Source organism: Ictidomys tridecemlineatus, chromosome 3 (assembly GCF_052094955.1).
Source record: "Ictidomys tridecemlineatus isolate mIctTri1 chromosome 3, mIctTri1.hap1, whole genome shotgun sequence".
Classification (NCBI taxonomy): Eukaryota; Metazoa; Chordata; class Mammalia; order Rodentia; family Sciuridae; genus Ictidomys; species Ictidomys tridecemlineatus.
In genome coordinates, this window is record NC_135479.1 from 200,581,839 (window position 1) to 200,596,270 (window position 14,432).

Here is a 14,432-nt window from a genome sequence, read left to right on the forward strand (position 1 = left end):
TCCTTAAGGCTTTTTAAATCCTCAGCTACACCATTATAAATACAGGAATATAAGGTTTCAATGATGGTTCATTTTCAAGAACTTTGAAGATTATGTAATTTCATGACATTAAATTTAAAAAGTGAGTCAACATAGTTCTGAAACTGGCACCAGGGTGAAATCCTAAAAGTCAATCTGTACCTGAAATTAGTACTCTGGCACTCGTCAAATGCTCTCACTGGAGTTTGTCTTGATCACCATCAAGGTAAGGGAAATAGAATATATTGCCCTGGCTTTTTCTATTATACAAACAAATCCTTGCACTTTACAGTCCTTGGGAATTTATGAAATACTACTTTATACCTTACTTTTGTAAGACAGCTTGTTTTAACACTGTTAAAGAATGTAGTATGAACAATATAATTTACTGAACAGCATTTTCTTCGAAAAGGGTTTTGAAGTGAAATTCATCTTCAGATTTTTCTGATTTAAAGTTCTCAGTCTGGGTGAGAACAGGAAGCCCATGAAGTAAAAATCAGTGAAATTCCTAAAGGCACCCCAATCATCTCCTTCTATCCCCTCCACTTCTGTAGGCACATCGGTGGCTGGTGAAGCAGTCAGATTTTGAATCTTGTCAATCTACCAGTTTTCCCAAAGTCAAGTGGCTCATGAGTGCATCCACCAAGGGTATGTTTAAAGCCTGCTGGGGAATGATATATTTTTAAAATAATTGTGTATATTAAGCAGCAGTTTTTAAAAATAGGATATTTTAATTCACAAATGGATTTTACTGAATAATGTTATTTTTCAAAAAAAAACAAAACAATGTTTAATTCATGTTTGATGATACTTGAACCACTGATTGTGGCATGGCTGGATTAAGCCTGGAGTGAGGGCTGCTACTGCTGTTTCTTGCTCCTTCTATCACAGCTTCATTAATAGGGACTCCGGCAAGATTGCACAAAGAAATAATAAAATCCAGATCAAATCAGAGATTCCAAAAAACTAAGGCATTTTTGTCAGCTAAGCATTTTTAGCAAGTGAAACATTTTATAAAATGTTCTGTTGAGTTATTTTTTTAAACAAATACAGATTAATAAAAAAAATACTGAAGCTTCCTTTTGAGATCCAAAAAACATTGCTGTTCTAAGGTTTTATTTATTCATTTATTTTTAATGGTACTTTTAAATGTCACAATGAAGAATTGCTGTTCTTTGAGCTGGGGACTGGAACGATTCCAAATCATGATGTTAGCAGTAGAATTAATTTCTGTTACTAATTTGCAATTCAATGCTGAATTCTGAAAGATACACTCTTTGTGTGTACCTGTGTGTAAAGAAGAAGATTGTTTTATTTTAATGTAATATTGTCTAGATGTTTAAAAATATTAGAAATATATATATATATATATAAAATGTTCATTATGTAAGTGCACATTGGTCAGCTAAGTTACCACCTAATACCTTGGTGTCTGAAGCACATCATCAGCTTTTTCAAATTGAAGCAATGGGAGCATAATTTTGGTCAAAGAGTTTCAAAACTTTTGAATAACAGATTAACAGATGTTCACCAAAAACAGAAAAGTGGAGAAATGTAATTCTAAACCATTCTACTCAATAGTGTTTTAATAATATGTATCCATATAACTTGAACTTCTCATAATTTCCTAATAAACACCTTTCTTATGCCTTACTTTCCATTTATTCTGCATATTTTCATTGTGTCTAATAAGTTTTAGGCATTGTCCTAGGAAGCAGGGGTAAGAAATAAATAGTACATGGTCCTTCCTGTTAGCAAGATAAAGTCCTTTAAAGAAGACAGATGAAAGCATTGTCAGAGAATTTACTGCATTCCATGATGTGGGGGGACAAGAAACTGGTAGGATATAAATGTGAGTCACACAAATAATTTTAAATTTCTGTTAGCCATGTTGAAAGAAAATGATATTGAAAAATTGAAACTGATTTTAGTGATTCATTATTTAATCCAATATGTGCAAAAGATTTAATTTCTATATGCAGTTAATGCTTTTTTAATGAGATGTTTTATATTCTGTTTTCTTTTCTTTTTTTTTTTTTTGGAGGGAGAGGAGGGTACTAGGGATTGAACTCGGGGGCACTAAACCACTGAGCCACATCCCCAGCGCTATTTTGTATTTTATTTAAAAACAGGCTTTCACTGAGTTGCTAAGTGCCTCACCTGATGCTCCTCTCAGCCTCTGGAGCCTCTGCGATTACAGGTGTGCACCACTGCCACCAGCTTATATTCTGTTTATTCTTTTGAGTCTTTGAAATATAGCATGCATAGCGTGCATTTTTCACTTACAGTGCATCTCAGTTTGAATCAGCCACAGTGCGAGTGCTCCCCAGCCACACATGGCTATCATGTGGGACAATACATTTGAGAAAATCAGGGATGTCTCACTGAGGCCGAGACTCTATAGCCGGGACAGATAATATGCAAAGCATCCAGAAGAACAGCAGAGTGAGTAGTCTTAAATTATAAAGTCTGCTCAGATGGAGAACCAGAAGAGGAGGAGAAAGAAGCCACCAGGGACCAGAATTTACAGAGCCTTGCTCACCACCTGATAACCTCCCATTCCAAAACCCCTTGGCCCTATATAACAATTTGCTAGTATTAAATGACTAGTGATCACAGACTGGTGACCTGATGACCTAAACCTAATAGGAAAAAAAAAAAAAAGCTTAATTAAATTCCTTCTTTGTGCCAGAAAAAATTAATCAGTGTGTAAATGTCAGCCTTAAAAAAAAAAAAAAAAAGACTGAATGTCTTCCTTTTGAGGTTGTTGCTGAAACCACTGTCCCAGTCTGTGCCCTCCTGGCTGTTTCTGACTTTTCAAAGGCAAATTTGCAAAGGACTGGGAAACCTACAGGATTAGCTCATGTTTTTCTTGGCTTTCTGGGATTTTGCTCTTCAGATGCCCATACTACATTCTTGAATCCTAAGCTGGCAGAAAACAGTAAAGTGTTTGGATTCAAATGGAGAAAAAAAGCAAGAGAAAAAAAAAATGCTGAGAAACGTGTTGTGCCTTGGGTTTGCGTTGACATGACATTCTTTCACACATTCACTTGTTGCAACAAGCAATCCTTAACTTCTCAGCAGCAACCACAAACTTCTGACCTTTACTTAACAGAGAGGATTGATTTAAATTTAGACTCCTGGGCAAGGACAGGGTGACTTAGAGAGAAGCCATTCATTTTTCCTTGGGTTAGCTTACCCTTCTAGTACTTTTCCAATTGAGGAAGTAGATAGCAATAGTCCATGATCACTAGAAATGGTGCCCAGCAGACTATACTCAGGAATATTTGCTCAGTTTGCTTTATAGACATGTAACTTGGTTTTGTTTTTATTTCACTTGAGAGCTTGAGAGTGTGAGCCTTCTGAAAACACTCAGACAGTGAAAAGATCCCCCTTTAAATGCTGATTCTTGCGATTAAGTCAGAAAGATTTCAGACATATGGCTCAGAGTAACAGGGATGAGTTTATTCAAGAGGTAAGAAAAGGGGATAGGGGACATTCTCTCAGAGAGTAGAGGGACACTGTGCCTCTCCTGCACTCCAGTTTTATTGGGGATCCCAGAAAAGTCTCCAGAGAGTCTTGACTTTTGACTGGTAGCGAGATGACCTAAGACCTTTAAGTACACAGTGCCTTGTGAAATCCAAGTTGACTTGGTCCATATGGACTGGTTCTAATTGGGTTCTTAACCATACTTTCTTACAAATTTTATGGTGAGGAGGAACTATCTTATCTTCTATAGTTTCAGGATCTGGTCACAAAAGTCTACCCCTTCAGGATTCTCTTATCAATATAAATTTGGGCTTGCATTTCTCCTACAGTGAACAGGCAGTTTGCTGAAGAATGTGACACACCCTATCTTCTTAGGCCAGGCAAGGTTGCAGGTAAATTGCTTCTTGGAAAAGAAAGCATGTGGGGGATGGCACAGTGGGCCCATTTTATTGAATTATTTTGTCTTAACTCATGTTCCCACCATCCTTATCTGTCTGTCTCATAAGAATTTAATATTTATAAGAATAAAAAAGTTGGAAATCTAGTGTGTTCCCCTAGCTATGAGAAAACAATATGTTCCTCATCAAATCAATGTGAAAGGCTGTTACATGGAAAATAACTAAAGCAATTCTCATGCCATTTGTTTCTACTATTTCTTCCTGTAACGTATCTAAATTTAAAATGTGCATTTCATTTTTATTTCATATTCTTGAAGTTAAAAGAGATTAGAAAACCTAAAGTGTTTTCTGTTCAAGTGGATTTAGTTATCGCTGTACTGGGGATACTGTTCTTCCTCTGACTTTTCTCTTTAAAAGCTAATTTCCCCAGTGCTCCGTTTTACAACCCTCTCTCTCAGGACTTGCTCTCTTCCTCCCTGAAACCACGCTTGTGGATTTGGCTGACTCTTCTAAGGAGTTTGTTTCTCATGCTGCTGTACAAAATTGCCACAACTCAGTGGCTTAAAACAACACAGATTTATTATCTTGTTGTTCTGGAGGTCAGTGTCTTGAAGCCAGGTGTCTGCAAGGGGCTGTTCCTGTAGGAGCCTCCTCAGGAGACTTTCCCCACCTCCCCCCACTCCTGGAGCCTGCCTGCCCCCACTCCATCTGCAAGGCCAACATTGCAGATCTTCAAGCTTCTCCGTGACTGTGACCTCTGCTTCTTCACAGCTCCCTCTCTGATGGAAATGCTTCTTCCCTTGTAAGAACCCTGTCTTTACACTGATGACCCCCATAATTCAGGATTATCTCCCCACCGTAAAATCTATAAATACATTTTATCTTACAAAGCGATGTATCCATAGGTTCTGGAGACCTCTGAGGAGGGGGACATGGTTCTGCCACCCACAGTGATGACTCTCACTCTTTGTTCCCACAGCCCTTGCTTTTATTTTCTTACTTCTTACACGGACACCTGCTTATCAAATACAAGGGGCTCAGGGATGAATGTGTCTTCCTGTTCCACACATTTGGTTTCTTTTGATTTCTTTGGTACATCATGCATGCATCTCCTAAGCAAAGAATTATGAAGCCAAAGAACTGGGGATTGTCCTCAACTCAGCATTTTTCACTCACTTGCTAAAAAGCCAAGATGGATGTGCATATATCTCAATCAGTATCTACATCTCTGTATAAAATACATGGATACCCAACTTCTAATGTGTTGCTATTAAGAGGTGGGCCCCTGGGAGGTGACTAGATCATGAGGGCAGCCCTCATGAATAAAATCAGTTTCATTATAAAAGAGGCCTGAGGGAGCTTGCTTACCTCTTCCACCACGTGAGGATAAAGCAAGAAGGTGTCATCGTTAAGGCAGACAGTGGGCCCTCATCAGATACTCACTACACAGCTACCTGCATCTCGAACTGCCCAGTCTTCAGAACTATGAGTCACAAACTTGTGTTGTTCACAAATTACCCAGTAATTGATTTTGTTCAGAAAGCTGAAATAGGTCCAGTATAGCGGTGCGCACCTGTAATCCCAGCGGTTCAGAAGGATGAGGGAAGAGGATGGCAAATTGAAAGCCAGCCTCAGCAAAAGGCACTGAACAACTCAGTGAGACCCTGTCTCTAAATAAAATACAAAATAGGGCTGGCGATGTGGCTCAGTGGTAGAGAACTCCTGACTCTCTGGTACTCACCTCCCTCAAAAAATAAAAGCTGGAATAGACTAAAACAAATTCTATTTAGCCTTTTAATACCTCCCCGCTGCAATATTATCAAACATATTTCTCCACCTTGACTGTTGGACCTCTCTGATCTTGTTTCTGGCTAGTTCAGTCATGTATTTTACACCATAGGATTCATTTTGTTGCTCCTGGTTCACTTTGTACTTACTGTGCTCCTAGAGCTATGTGTTTCTCTCATTCTAAGATTGGTCATGCCGCAGTAAAGACAACTATTGCGTGCTATGCTGTATATGTTTTTCTAAACTGTTTTTGTAGAATATATTTTTATTTGCTTTCATATCTCATCATTTAGCAGAGTCTTTAGCACAATATATATTTTTCATAATAAAGTCTATCTTTCTGGTTTTCCAAATTTATGAACAAAAAGCATTTTAAACCCCTTGACATTATGAAAGGAGATCTAATGTTCTGGAAGATTTAATAATTTATGAGGCTTTTGGTCTAATGCACTCTATTTGGGAGATATTGGAAAGTTAAAGGTTCATATTAAATCTTGTAATAAAGCAAGAAATTGCACTGACAATTTATATAGCATAAGAGATTTTGGTAAAAGAAATCTATAAACATATTCTAAATAATATATGTATATATATGTATTTTATAGTTTTTCTGTGCTTTAAATATAGCTGATATTAGTTTCCTTCTCTTTTTATTCTCTCTCTGTTTTTTCATTTTTAAACAATATGCTTGACAAGCACCATAAGTCATTGTTCTCATCAATGACTTGTTTGGAATTGTGTCAGGGGTAGGAATCTGTTTTTAAAGGATCCTCTTACACTTTTTCTCTTTTTCCACCTCACCCCAGATTTAACCTTGCCATGACCTAAAGTTTTCAACTGCCGCTCTGCTCCCATCACATACATGAGCCTTCGTTTTCCCCTTCTAAGTATTAATGTGAAAGTCAAATACATCTAGTTCATTTTTGAGGGGGGCTGGCAATGGGGGGAGTAGCCTACCAACTTAACCAGTTACATTTTGGCAGAAGCAAATTATCCCTGAGGATCATGATCCCTGGAATTTAATTTTCTTCAAGGTTGCCTAGAAAAAAGAGAGAGAAAAAAAAAAAAAAAAAAAGATTGACCATGGGTTGAAATTCTGTAAATAATATTCCCTAAAGAAGTCCCTGCTGTTTTCATGTATATGTTCATGTGTATGTTTTCATGTGTAGGTGTATGTGCACAACCTTTGTGGTGTCTACTTTCATGTCCAGTACTCAAGTGAGAATATTCCGAAGAAGACATATAGGATGGGTGGAATTTGAAATTCCTTTCCCAGGAATACAGTATTTACACTAATATCCATGCATTTCCTAAAATAAATTCCATCAGATGCCAAGTTCTCTACTGTACATGTTGATTCTGAACCTAGAAAACTTTGTTTTCCTTTAGCTTCCCCCTGTATTAAACCTTCTCTCCTAGGATGGGAGGTATGCACTGTTCTTGATCCACAGCTGCCAAAGCGTGGCCACGTGACTGGCTGACAATCCAGCATCCTGCTGGAGACTCTGAAGCAGGAGGAAGTGACACAAAGATACAAGGACAAACAAATCTGTCAAGAAAATAGTGTCAAGAGCCCCAAGTGCTACAGTGAGTTTTCAGTGCTTAGGGTTTTTTAAGGAGGGTATTTAAGGGTGAGACGTCGCTATGTTTCCAATCATATATCTCTCTTCCTTTCTATTGTTTTCTGAATTTAGTTCTCAAGATGTCCTTTCATTTTTGGAATCTTCTGGGAATCTTGCTGCAAATAGCCCCACTTATGTTTTCGAGAGTTGGTGTGTGTTGTTTACAGGCAAGAATGCTGACTGATGTGGTTTGGAGATGATGAAAAAAGAATAATGAGGAAAGAGGCGTCTTAGGGAGAGTCTCTCCAGAAGAAAATAAAAGGCAGGAATTGGAGGGCCAGTGCTTTATTTATTTGGAAGTAACTTCTGGAATCACAGGTAAGGAGGCAGAAGGTGATCCAGGGAATGTGAGCCAGAGGGAAGGATGTGATGAGCAGACTACAGGTCAGACCTGCTGGGAGAAGAGTGTCTGAGGGGTAAGAGGGACAATGTATTCATTCTCACTGTCCATTTGGCATGAATGAGTACTCTTTCTGGGAATGTGAAATTCTCCACCTTTTCATACTCTCCAGTTCACAGACTGAGAAAAGACTCCTGGCCAGAGAACCACAAATGTTTACAGCAGGACACTTCTTACCCACGTGGAAAAAGTGACCACAAAGTACTCCTACAGAAAGACTAACAACGCTGGGGGTAGTTTTTGTGATATGTCAGCTTGGCTAGACTATAGTTCACAGCTACACAACTGAATGTGAATACAATAGTTGCAAGGAAGGGATTCTGTAGATGTCATTAAAGGTTCTAATAAGTTGTCATAAGGAAAGGGGAATTGTCCTAGATAATGTAAATAGGTTTGGCTGAATTAGTTACTTGTACTTAAAAGAAGGGTTGATATTTCTACCAGAGATGAAGAAATTCCTCTTAAAGAAAATACCTTCAACCTGTTCCCACGGAATTCCACCCTGTTTGCCATCCTTCTTTGTGGCTGACAGCTTCAGACACGTTGTACTCAGGGCAGAACCTTTCTGACTGCCTGCTCATTCTCCAGGTACCTCAAACATGTTCATTCCACAATCCTGTTATCATTTAGCTAACTATTGATCTATTATTATCATAATATTTGAAATGATATAGTCTTATAGGTTCTAATAAGTTGTCTCTGACTGGTATATACTTTTTTAATACCTGGAAATAAGTGCTGCCATCACAGATACAGAAAAATATGGGAAATCCTTGGAGCCAAGTAGTTGGAATCCAGAAGTAACTTGAAGCAGAATTGGAAAAGCTTACAAATAATAATAATTGTCTTCAACAACTAATTTTAAGTAGAACTATGGATTCTGTGAGGCTGACATTGTGTCATGTGCCTATAATCCCAGCTACTTAGGAGGATGAGGCAGGAAGATCTCAAGTTTGAGGCCAGTCTGGGCATTTCAGCAGGACTTTATTTCAAAATAAAAAAACAAAAAGAGATGATAGAACTTAGTAGTAAACCTGGATTTCATCCCAGTACTGCAAAACACAAACAAGGAAAGAAACCAAAAAGGATTTCATGAGTTTTCCTCATGAGGGCTCAAGAAGATGTAAAGGGCATAGTATTAGAAACAGGAGGAAGGATGATTCTTTTTGTGTGTGTGTGTGTGATGGCAGAAAGTTAGTGATTATGCTGGAAATGTAGCTTCGTGGTACGGAACTTACCAAATATTCATGAGGCCCTGATTTCAATTTCCATAATAGCAAAGACAAACATAAGAGATTTGGTAGAATTGTCTCCTGAATTTATGTGGAAAGTAGAGAGGTTTTTTTTTTTTTTTTTAATTTAATTTTTTTTTTCAGAAAATGGCCGAATGGGAAGTCAGATTTGAAGCACATCAGAATTTCTTGCTAATTCAGAGATGGTGGGGGTCACATGCAGGAGCCAAAGAGCAGCCTTGAATGTGTTTTAGGGCTGCCATAACAACATATTGTAGGTTGGGTGATCTAAACAATAGAAATTTATTTTCTAACCATTCTAGAAAGTGGAAGTCTGAGACCATTGTTTCAGCAGGGTTGACTTTTTCCGAAGTTCCTCTCTCCTTGGCTGATAGATGCTCATTTTTTCTTTCTCTTTACATGATCTTCTTTGTGTACATGTCTGGGTCTAAATTTCCTCTTCATCCAGGGTACATGTCATCTTGGATTATGGCCCAACCATATGACCATTTTATCTTAATTTCGTCTTTAAAAACTCTGTCTCCAAATGTAGATATGTTCTGAAGTGCTCAGGGTTAGGATTTCAACACACGAATTATAGGGGCACACAAAACCCATTCACGTTTCAAGTTTCTGAGAACCACACTCAGGCAACAGTCAGCCAGAAAAAAAGGAATATCAGTCCTACAACAGCAAGGAATTCAATTTACTCTCAGCAAGTTGAATAAGCACAGAGAAAGTTCTTCCTCAGAGGCTCCAGATTAATTTCCAAGTTGAGCAATTCCTTATTTCTATCAGCCCTCCTGGCCTTCTGACTTGCAGAACTGTGAGAGAGTTTTTGAAAGCCTCTAAGTGATGGCTAATTTGTTATGTAGCAGTAGAAAATGAATACACATGCCATATATTGTTAGCTAGCCAAACCTTCTTAAAGCAAAAAATAAGAAATATTGTAATAGGGAGATTCAATGAAAGAGTCTACATTCCTTGACACTGCCGTGGATCCCAATGTCCTAAGTCTTCCTTTTCCTTCCAAACCTGCTCTAGATCTCACTTTCTTCATCCAGCATTATTTTTTGTCTACTTTACTTGCCCAAAGTTCTGAGTAGGAAAAATAGATGAGACTAAGAAGACACAGAGGGAAACTCCTGTGTCACCCACTACAGGTCACATTGATTTCTTTCCCTTCACTCACATCTTTAGACTTTATTGGTGAAGCCAGAATTAAATACAGGCAGTCATTGTAGATGGTAATCAGGTTGGACGGAGAAAATGGAGTCCACTTTGGGTCCAGGAAGCTGGAGACCACTCCTGAGGAATTAAAATGTTAATGTCTTCAGAGCCCTTCCTCTGCCCTTATCAAAATAACCTGCCCCTGCTCCAACCTGTCGCTAAGGTAACCAGTCCCAGGGATTGTCCCTCCCTACAGGGAGTTATAAAAGTTGTTAATTGGTGCCTGGATCACTCCATTTGGCCTATCTGCTTCTCACCTTTTGGCTATCCCACCTAGGCTATCTCCTGGGCCTAGCCCAGGTATAAGGGGGTAGAAAGCAGGAAAACAAAGAAAGTCTACGATGTATAAAAGGGGCAGGACACCCTCACTTCTTGGGATGCCTGGATACCATCTATGGCCCCCTAATCCCTCCCTGGAGAACTCTGTGTTACTACTTTTTAAATAAACCCTGCTTTATATGCTTGCTTCGGGTGCTTCTCTACTGTTCAAACATCAACATGTGAGGAAGCAGAACTTGATAACCAGCAGTATTATTGGGACATTGGGATTTTTTTTCCCCACAATCAGTAATAGAGTAGGATAATACCTTAGACTGGTTCATGGATCAGCCACTTGTTTGTTGGTGAGGGCCAAAAATGGAGTTCAGACCCACTGTTATGAAGTGATTTTGTGTCACTCCAAAATTTTTGCGTTGAGACCCAAATGCCCAATGTGATGGTGTTTGGAAGTGGAGCCTCTGAGAAGTAGTCAGGATTAGCCCAAACATGAGGCAGAGTATGCCAGATGAGATTCTGAGAGTTCTTAGAAGTTCTTAGAAGAGACTCCGCAGCTGCTTCTCACTCTTGTATAAGGTGCCATCTTCCAGCCAATGAGGAAACCGGCACCAAAAGCTGAATCTACAGGTACCTGGATCTTGAACTTTCTAATCTTCAAACTGTGAAAAATACAAGTCTGTTATTTAAGCCCTTCAGTCTATGGTATTTTGTTATAGCAACCTGAGTTGTCTAACACACCCATTTGAGACCCCCCCCCCCCCCCGTTCATGGTGGGCTGGCCCTCACAATGATGTGGGGGTATATTTCATTCTTGAGTAAATATCTGTTCACTCTTTTCTTATTAAACTGAAATGAATATCTTGCCTATTCAAAATTATCAATAAATTTGGAAGCCCTTAACTGGCCCCAGCCAATTCCCTTTTGCTTATGCCCCTATATTTTTTTAAATAATAAGCTGAATTCTTCATAATAATCAAGATTAATTTTACATGCCAGTGCAGTAATATTTGGTAATTTTTTCATGTATACAAAAATGAAGAGTACAAAATAATCAAGTGGCAATCGTAGTTTTATCTTTAAGTTGAAAGTTAACTATTTCTCTTGATAAAGAAGCCTTCTTATGACTCACTTCTAACCAGAAACCAGATCTCTGTTTCAGCAGATCCTATATAAGTTGAAAAGGGAAATACACTTGCTTCAGTAGCCCAGTGGGAGAGGTGATATGAAAGACCACACTTCCCTTTACATGTTGATTTTCCAACCATATGAACTCTCACTATTAGTGTCATGATACCATGGCATAGATGCTGGTTCTAAGAATATACCATATCTTGAAGGAAGAAGATCCAATCCCATGGACTATCATATCAACAACTTAGCTATGTCTATGAAAGCTGTTTTTATGCTCTAACAAAGAAGAAATTTCATGGAACTGTACTACATTATAAGGAGTCAGTCCTATATACAAGTGACCAAGGGTTCAGGTCCTTCCTATGCATTTGGTCCTTTGGTCCATGGTAATGCTATACTGTTACACAGAATCTCGTAATTTTTAGTGTGTCTTTGCATTTGGTGCTGACCAAGGTTACTATAAACATGACAGAAAAACCCATACTTAGATTACATCAATCTCTGTAAGGAAACACTGCTGCTTCTCAGTGTCCTCATGTGTAATTATGCAAATCTTTTCTGTTTTATGAGTACCCATAAGAATGATCTGGTTGGCCTCACCAAGGATTAACTTTATTATTCAAGATCAGTTTTTCCCCCTAGTTTTCTCCTGATAATTTGAACATTAACATCAGAAGCAGCTTGATTAGCTTGGTGAAAAGAATTGTGTTGGTGCGTATATGCACATCCTCTTTCTTTTTTATTTAAATTAACTATTTCAATGTAAGTTAATTATTGATGGGATGATTATATAGTCTGGGGTGGCTGATGACAAGTTTTATAACTTCAATTGTCTGGATGACTCTCTGTACTGATTTTCTTTCTTTTCTTTTTTTTTTTTTTTTTAGTGTTTCATATTTTGTTTCTTTTAGGCACCCGACTGTGAATCCAAGAAATTAGGCAGACATCAACATTTCATGTGCACCTTCAACCAAGTGTACTACTTTGTCAGTGAAAGTTCATGACTGCATAATTTCTCAAAGCTCTTCCTTCTCAGTATCTTTCAAGGAGGCCCCGAAATGAGGCTGTGGTATTCATTTAGGAAGTGAGAACAGTCCATATTTTGGTTCATGCCAGCATATTGAACTGACCCACCCATGAGTCAAGATCAGATTTCTACCTTTTCTGTCATCTGGTTGTAAAAAGCCCTCCCTAAGGAAGACATAGATATAAATTAAAGGATAGATGTCAGGGAAAAAAGGTGTCAGTGATGTGGGGTCTTGGTGAAGAATTTGCATATTTTTTCATGCTCTTTGGAACTGGTGAGGTCTAATTCCAAATATACCAATTCTATTGTATGACAAATGTGGCTGTGTTGGACATAACTTATAGTCTTTCTGACAATATCCAGCCATTGATGCACATCTCATGACATTGTTACTGCATAGTTTGTGTTCTGGTACTTAGTCTTCGGTAGGGTCAAGGAGCACACCAAATATTCCTTTTCAAAAGGTAACCATTTTTGTTTCCTAAACATGGTAGGGCTTGCTCCACTTCCCAGGTATGAGATGTGCTCTTCTCTGTGACTCTAGAGATGAGCCATAATGTCTGAATGTACCAAAAATACCTACTGCACCAAAGGATCTGCAAAGTCATTTGAATGAAGAGGCAGTGCTACTTGTTCCAGAGCCTGAGCATTCTGCATCATCATCCAGTTCTGAGTCACATTATAAACTGATAACTATTTGGGTCAACCATCGCATGGGGTAAAGCCATATTCCCAAGTGTGGGATGCATTGTTTACAGCATCCACAAAAGTTGATTGAGGTTATCATCTGTCTGCTTTTCACCATTTGCGGTGGGATGGAGTACAGATGAAGAGCTAAAGCATTGCTTGTATAATACCTCTTTTTATATGAAATACATGGACTAAATGATGAAGATTGTGAAAAAGGTGAGCTGTTGTTAGTGGCCATATACACTCTAAAGGAAGAAAACAGAGACTGTCAAATCAGGTTGCAGAATGAAAATCTGAAGATATTCTTTGCAGCATTTAAAGGGGTTCATATGTCCTTTGCCTGAAGAGCAGAATGTCTTAAAAATGTAGCTCAAGATTTTATGGTAAGAGAGTTAAAGTCAAAAGAAGGCTAAATTCATATTTCAGGAAAAAAATTATGTTAAATTCTGGGAATACAGAGCTTGGTGAGTATATTTGGGAGAATGAACTTGAAAATATTGGTCCCTCTCACCCAACAGGAAAGGGTCACATTGCCTAACACTATGCAAAAGAATCACACAAGAGAAATGCCTTACAAGTTGGTACTTGTCCTGCTCATTCTCTTCTCCTGTCTCCCCTAATTTCTTCATGACCAACCACATAAGGCCAATATCAGCATGATCCAAACAGGAAAATAATGTTCCTCACAGGAATCTCTATTCAGCATCTAGCTGCAGGCCTGGATAACATGTGCCAATGGGACTGGGGATACCTGCCTGTCTGTCTGGGTCCTGAGGGTTCTGGAATTTGGAGAAGAATGACTCTTCACATAGCACTGTCTTCATGCATTCCTGTTGCTGTAAAAACAAAAGAATAATTATAAATAATCGACATTTATTTCTGGTGGTTCTGAAGGCTAAGATCAAGGAGTCAGCAGACTTGGTATCTGGTGAGGGCTATTTACTCACAGATGAGCTCTCTGGGTATAGCCTCAGATGGTTAAAGGGGAAAATAGCCTCCCTTAAATCTTTAATATTATGATGCTATTTTAATCTGTTTTTATATTGCTATAACAAAATACTTGTGGCTTTTTTATATAAAGAAAAGAGGATAATTTAGCTTACATCTCTTCTTCCTCTGGAGAGAAATTCA